Below are 8,021 nucleotides of genomic sequence, written 5' to 3'. Positions count from 1 at the left end.
TTTCAAAATGGTAAAATATGGCAAATAGGTTTAGGGATAAAGGTTTTAGGGTGGCGCAAGATGGAGCCCACAATGTCAGACAAACCACAAAGAAACCCTAAAACCTAAAAATGTAAGTATTTTGCATATTTGGTTGTAAGTTATAATGCAATTTGACATTTCTGAATGGAAGAGATTGCATTATAACTATACAACCAAATTTACATTTCAGATCATGGAGAGGTTATGTGTTTCAGAGCCATTGAGCTCAGTGTGTGATTTCTGGCTTCTGCATTATACTGAGAAGTTTGTAAATAACTCATATGGCACTTTTACACAATGCTTTACATTATTACAAAAAAACAACATTGTGCTCACTGGCACTGCTTTACACAATGAAACAAAATATTGTGCTTGCTTTACACAATAAGATAAATAGCCTACGTCTATTTTATAAGACTATCAAATTGTGACTGATACGAAGAGAGTAAACTGTATATGGGATTTTTTGTTGTTTATTTCACATCTAAGAGGCTCAGTTGTGTGCATTATATATATATATATATACACACACACACACACACACACACACACACACACACACACACACACACACACACACACACACACACACACACACACGATGGATATGGCTTCGTGCGTTATTTATGGGTCTTTTATACAGTAACATCAAATATTCTAGAAATTGTTTAGTGGTAGTACTAGTTGTTACCCCTCCAGACCAGTTGATGGCAGTATTGCGGGCATACTAGCCAGCAGTACCACTGTTCAGATCTCTATGGTTCAGATCCAAGATGGCTGCGCCCTGTATGGTTTTGACAACGGCGTGAAGGTGCAAGTTAACTGACAGGTATGATAAATCGTAATGTCTGTTATATTTCATAACAATGTATATATGGCATTGTCTTCTTTTGTGTCATGCAGATGCAAGCATGTGCCCGTTTCCCAAATGTATGTCAGGACCGCTGCGTAGAGGGAAGAAAAATGAAAGGCTGCAGGTTACATAGATGCCTCCATTCTTGTATTCTTGTAATTTAATTTATGTTTAAATAAATGAATCGACAGCATTAAGATAGAGATAAATAAAAAGTATCTTTAAACCCTTTTAACAATGTTAAAACATTCACCAAAAATCTTCTCTGGCTCAATATTTCCTTCCATAAAGTCCAGACTCCATTGTTCAGAAGTCGGTTTTAATGCAACATGGATGGATAGATAGTTATAGATATTCCTCCGATTGATTGATTGGTTTATTCAGTATGTAGACTGGGTACATTTCAAACGAAAGCACAAGTCAACAAAAACTGCTACGAGGACGAAACCATGAAAAGCACTATGACTTGTTTACACCAGGGTCTCCATTTTCAATTAATCAGAATTGAAAATCCCTATCACTGCTAATGTTTATTTGAGACACCAGCTGAAAGACCAGCTCCACACTATTTCATATTCATAATAGTTTTGTTGTGGAGGAGCTACTTGGAATGGTTTATGCCTTAGAGTTGCAAAGCCTTTCAATATTGTAATGAATCCCCCCCACCCCTTTTCCCCCCTATGTTTCTTTTCCCTTTACCAAATTATGATGAATTCCTGTTCTGCTCTTTGGCTGTATAGAAGTATCTATTTGTACGTCTCTAAATGTTTTGATGAATTGAACAAGGTGGACCCTCTTGTAAACAAGTGTAATGCGTTATTGGGTCGTCCACTCACAGTTAATTAACAGTCTTTGTATTGAGTTGTGCTGGAAATGTACTGTAATTCTGCAAACTGTTTCAATCAAATTTCAATCAATCAATAATATTTCTGGGTACACAAATAAACAGGTTGGATATTTGATTGACAGGCTTCGTGTTAAAGACACTCTTTTTTCAGGTTGGCTACAGCAGGGGAAAATGGACGACAGTAATTACTGTATACAGTATTAGTGTTGGTGCCTGCTTTTCCTTACAACAATTTGAACAAAATGTGCCAGAGGTTGGCTGACTAGGCTTATATATTCAGGTAGACTTAAAGGGATAGTTCAGATTTTTTTTAAGTTAAGCTGAAATATTAGCACAACTTTCGTTCAACTTTGACCCCTCTGTCACATGGAACTATTCTTTGGGCGTAGTGATATGGACACAAAAAACATTGTTCCGTGTGATAGAGGGGTAAAAATTGAACGAAGGTTGCGCTAATATTTTAGAAATAGGTCAACAATACAAATGACGTTAGTTTGGTGGATTAATTTACTTTTAATGCGTGGCCCACTGTGCCCCCCACAAAATGACCGGAACTACTTAATATTTCACCAAAACTAGAGCAGAACTCCCACCACGGGACTCGGGCAATCAATTAATACAATTGATTAATATATTAACCCATTTAGGCCTAAGGCCGATTCTAAAAACGCCTCTAAATCCTGACCTAAGGTTTCTGAAAAACTTCAAATATTTATATAGCAGCATCAAAAAAATAACATTTTTGAATACTGTACAATGTACATACTGTAACAGAACCCAAATATGGGTGCCCGGCCTGAGGGGGTAAGATACCAATAGGGGTTAGTTGCAACCACTATATTATTAATGGCAAGTATTTCATACAGCTTAAGTTAAAAAAAAATCTGAACTATCCCTTTAACTTATGGAATTTGGAGGTGACGCTACTAAAGCTGCGTTCAGACTTGAATTTAAATATTCGCCTCTGTTCGTCCCATTTGTGCTGTGTCAGGTCGCACCGCACCCGTTCGCGGCGCTCGTTCAACTTCTTGTCTTTGCATTGACTTTGTATGTAATCGCTCCGCTCTAACCATCCAAGTCTGAACGCATCTTTAGAATGTATACATATACCTAATAAATAATCTTAAAAAATAGTAATGGTAATGCCTTCCTAACACTGTGACTACAGATGACAGCTGGTTTAAAAATAATCAGATAGTTATTAAATGAAAACTGACAACTGTTCATTTACTCTATCTAGTTACCATGAAAACCTTTCTTACTCCATTAATGAATTTCATTTTCATTGTTTCATCACTGTTTTTACAAGAGCATTATTCTAAATGTATGTTGCATGTCAGGCAACAACAACTACCATAATATATGTACACACACACACACACACACACACACACGCACACACACACAGTCTCACACACTGTACTGTACATATATACATGAGAGAGATTGCTTGCTTTGCTGTATATTATCAGTTATGTCACCAGCAATGAATATGATTTGTTTACATACCAGATATATGTTAATGTCGCTCTAAACTTTAGAGCACTGACTAATTGACGTCATAAGACGTCATGTGGCCGATATAAATACAGTGGGCGCCCTTCAGAAATATATTGAATCATTCGAAAACCCCCAGAAATGGAGTACGCTGAACTTGTCTGAAGTCATTATGACATCAAAGACCTGCATAGAGAGTCCATATTTGGGCATGTCTTACACAGAACTCCATATATTGGCACATATATTATATGGGCATAAAAGGGACACCCTTTGACGACATAAGACGGCTTGTAGCAGGGAGGAGAGGAGTCCAGAACTTGGGTAAACCAGGCAATAGGTAAGCCCTCAGAAAGGCTGGCTAGCTGGGACTGCAGGTGGGCCCGTGCATTTATGATGAGGAAACCCAGTGCAGCTGGGGTTTAACATTGAGCGCTCGTTTGCACTTCCGCATTTGACCATTGAAATGGATAGCTGGGGGGGGGGGGGGGGGGGGGCAGGGCTGTTGTTCCGGTCCTTAATTTTTGTTTGATTTCTCAGGGTCAGGGATTATCTAAAACCATCTAGAGTTCTTTATGTTGGACTGACCTGCATCACTTGGCAGTTTTGCACTAACCAATCAATAATGAACCCCAGCCAGGCTAGGAGCTTGATGGGAGGAATACAGATTTTCTTTGTAGGACGACATCAGAATACTGCTGGCCTGTTGAGTGAGTGATAACAGTCAAATACACTGACTGTTTTGGTATTGTATTCCAAATGTATTGGAAGAATGACTGTGTGAATATTAAGGGGTACCATTGGAAAGGTCTGCTGAAGTCACCTTACAGTATTTGTTCAAGGACACTTGACAAAGTAAGCTTCACTTTAAAGTTTAAACATATACTATTATGTGTTATCTTTCTTCCCATTTCTACAAGTACAAGGGAAGGGATTACCCAGCCTGATATTTAATATGTTGACATTCTGTATAAATTAGGCACATTTGCTGTGCACATTTAGTAAATTAATATCATATAGCTTATATCATTAAACAAATCTCAAATCATATAATATGTATATTAAACCTACATCCAGTTTAATTTAAAATGCTATGATTTGTGCATTGAGAGAGCTGCAAGTGGAGAGGATAATAGCGCCTATTTCCACATACATAAATAATTACATTGTCATACTAAACCCTAAACAAAATACATACATACATGGATGCACCTGGGACGTATCCTCAGTGATGTATCCCAAGGTCATCGGGGTTTCGTGTCTACCAACATCATACCCCTCACTCAGGCGACCCAGCCGGGGTGATCAAGTCCCGACTTACGTCCCAGTAGCTACCCTCGATCAGTCCCATTAGGGGAAAAACCAAGGCCACACAATCCGTTTGGGAGGTACCATTCTGGTGCATGGAAGGACTAGGCTCTGTGGGTTGACTCCTGTCCGGGCCCCTCCTACGTCTCACCAGGTCCACTCCTGCTCTCACCAGGCCCAGCCCCTGTGCGTTGCACCAGACTCCCAGCAGCACCAGGCACTTTATTCAGGAATGGTGGATTCTCGAGCCGCAACGGTTCTGCAGACTCCACCTTGCCCTTGGCGGTGCCGCAGGCTCCGCTTGAGGCTTGCATGGCCCCCCTAAAGGCCTCACCGTGAGTTTGTTGGGCTACACAGACCCTAATTATACTTTGTTGTATCATGGCAGTGTCTGTTGGTCTGCCATTCTTGCCGCACAAGTATAAATTAAGCCTGAAATATGACTCTATGAAACCTCCAGTGACTTTCCCCTATTTCTGATTTTCAACCTACATTTTTAAAAGTGAATTGTTGGATACTAGAATTTCGTGCGCGCTACGCGCGCACTCATCCCAGAGCGACTTTGCCACGCACTATGGGAAGAAATAAATGGCGGGAGTTGACTCCACATGTAGTAACGAATGGGTTATTGGAAATGTACCATTGTTTTGTCCTGAATATTTCCACAGCCTAAGTACTAAAGGATTGTGACTGTGGGACAGACATACAGTCTGACATACAATAGGCTACACGTGTGCACAGTGAATAAACAATGACCTATATGCCCAGAGTTCTTAAATTAACATAGTTGGATTTTAACAGAAAGACAATGCCATAAATCAGTCAAAGTAAGTGACAGACTCAACAGTAGCACACAGCATGCAAGGCAGCGATGCATGCATGCAAACATGTTTGTCCAGCTGAGATTTAGTGTCTCCATCTCTCTGTGGAAGAGGTTGCACATGACCTGTACGGCCACACTGAGGCGCTCCAACACAAACACAGACACAAAACAACACCACGCTGTTTGTCCAGTTGACCCAAATCAACACCAATACCTAGCCTGTTTGTCCAAAACACAGTATCTGCTGGCCACGTGTCTACTTCGCCACAACCTAATGTTAGTAACAAATGTAGGGGAGAGCCGCCAAGGTTGTAACGCTTCACGGTTGTAACATGGACGTTATATCTTGATTGGTCAACGCCACCATGACGCCATCGCGTCAGTATGTGTACAGCAACGTACTCTACGTGGCCAGGAGTTTGAAGTTTGAAGTGTTTACCTTCAAAATGCGTCTAATTTTACACCTGGAGTATATGTGTGGTACAATTTTTGTCTTTGGTGTTGGTGAATAAAAATCCACATGGATGTGTTCATGCTTATGTTCTTCATTAGTTTGCATCGTGTTTAGACGGAATTCACGTTCATTCTGGTCTGTAAGCAACTGCAAAGAAAACTTGCAAAAGCGGGTCATTTGTAACATGTGTTACAAATGGTCCGCTTCCATTCAATGCCATTATATGTAATATTTACATATTTGACATATTGGCCAATATTATATGTTCTGAAATGGTATTGTATCGTGTAGTGTATTCTGAAATTAGTTTAGGGTTGTATAACGTTGTACAACTCAATCAATCAAACGTTTGTTTAATCAATGTATTGCCCCATTGAAAAAAAAGAAATGGCCAAACTGGTACTGGTACACCCGATACTATTTAATATTTCCCTTATGTTTGATACATTTTCTTATCACATCCATGGTATAAAAACAATGCTAAGGAGTTGCTTCAATGAAATGTAATTGCTTTAAGCTGAGAACGATATGTTTAATGGTGTTTTTTAGCGTTGTTACATTTATCATGCATGCCGTTACAATTGATCCGATATGCGCAGCAAATGTAACACTGAAACAGCGTCCACGTTCGGTTGAATAACTCCCGACCTGTTTTATCAAAAAAATAACTTGAAGTGGTTTATGGTAGCTGACATGTGTAGGTCCGTTGCCTGAAAATATTACATGTGTAGCTAAACGGATCTCTGAGTAAAAGAATGAAACGTGCAAAATGTTACATCCTTGGCGGCTCTCCCCTATTAGTTTACTCACAGCACAGCACCGTCACTCCTGTCAGTTATTTCGTCCTAATAACTTGAAGTGGTTTATGGTAGCTGACATGTGTAGGTCCGTTGCCTGGAAATATTACATGTGTAGCTAAAGGGATCTCTGAGTAAAAAAATGGAACGTGCAAAATATGTTCTAAAATTGTATTGTATTGTGTAGTGTATTCTAAAATTAGTTTAGGGTTGTATAACGTTGTACAACTCAATCAATCAAACGTGTGTTTAATCAATGTATTGCCCCATTGAAAAAAAAGAAATGGCCAAACTGGTACACCCGATCCTATTTAATATTTCCCTTATGTTTGATACATTATCTTATCACATCCATGGTATGAAAACAATGCTAAGGAGTTGCTTCAATGAAATGTAATAGCTTTAAGGTGAAAACGATATGTTTAATGGTGTTTTTTAGCGTTGTTACATTTATCATGCATGCCGTTACAATTATTCCGATATGCGCAGCAAATGTAACACTGAAACAGCGTCCACGTTCGGTTTAATAACTCCCGAGCTGTTGTGTGTATTGCGTGGTGAAAAGGCCGTGTGTTTGTGTTGTAAACAACTCATGTTATGTCTGCGCACACTGTATGTTGCTATGGCTGCTGACGTTAGCATGTGTGCTATCAGGCAAAAGCTGAGATAGATATGCAACTACTACTGGGGAAAATGCCATACAAAACACAACACCTAATTTCGGAATGTTATTGTGACCTATTGAGCACAATCAGACCATCATGATTTGCTTGCTGGACCTATAATTAATTTATTAGCATTAAATGTCCACTCGCCCATCCAAAAGAAAAGCAAGATGGCTGCGACAGATTGTGAGCGCGACGGACTACGGAGGCCAGGAGGAGCAGAGCTGGTGACGTAAGAGGCAGGCAGTGTTGCCAGGTTTGCGAATTGTAAGCGAGTTGCAGTGTATGCAAGTAGCGTGGTTAAATTCCTTGTTTCTCGGCGTGTTGTGGCACCCGTTTATCTGCTGGCTCGATCGTGATTTTCATAAAAGTAATATTTGCAGAGTAAATAAGAAACTTGAACGGCTAAAAAATAGGCTATGTCAGTTCGGGGAGGGTGGCGAATTTATTTTGCATATAGAGATGTGTGGTAAAAGTGTGGTTCGGTCGGAGATAGAGCATGAAGAATGAGTATGGGTACACCTTTTCACTTGTATATAAGATAGTCTGAAACGTGGGTCTCCTAGGATATGTAAATAATTGAGTCTCCTAGGATGTGTAAATAATGATGTCAGACTAAGGTGCTCTATCACCCAAACATTTAGCAGCCCCCCTGTAGTAACTGAGGACTGCGTAGAGGTAGTAACTGAGGTCTCCGTGGTCTACTATCTCAAGCAATACTTAGATATCACTGTCTCAGTTAAAGGACCACTTTTC

General features: G+C 39.8%; 1 protein-coding gene across 1 annotated transcript in view; it reads left to right on the top strand.

Annotated features, from left to right (window-relative positions):
* The first annotated feature begins 740 nt into the window (after window positions 1-740).
* Window positions 741-8,021, top strand: part of mrpl11 (mitochondrial ribosomal protein L11) — a 62,697-nt gene continuing 55,416 nt past the window's right edge. The window contains exon 1 of the mRNA XM_080774751.1: window positions 741-850. The gene's annotated coding sequence lies outside the window, so the exon portion shown is untranslated. The remainder of the gene's footprint in view (window positions 851-8,021) is intronic.

This window comes from Protomyctophum bolini (assembly GCF_963924005.1).
Source record: "Protomyctophum bolini genome assembly, chromosome: 10".
NCBI classification, from domain to species: Eukaryota; Metazoa; Chordata; class Actinopteri; order Myctophiformes; family Myctophidae; genus Protomyctophum; species Protomyctophum bolini.
The sequence above is the reverse complement of the archived record's forward strand: the minus strand, read 5'-3'. Positions and strand labels throughout refer to the sequence as shown.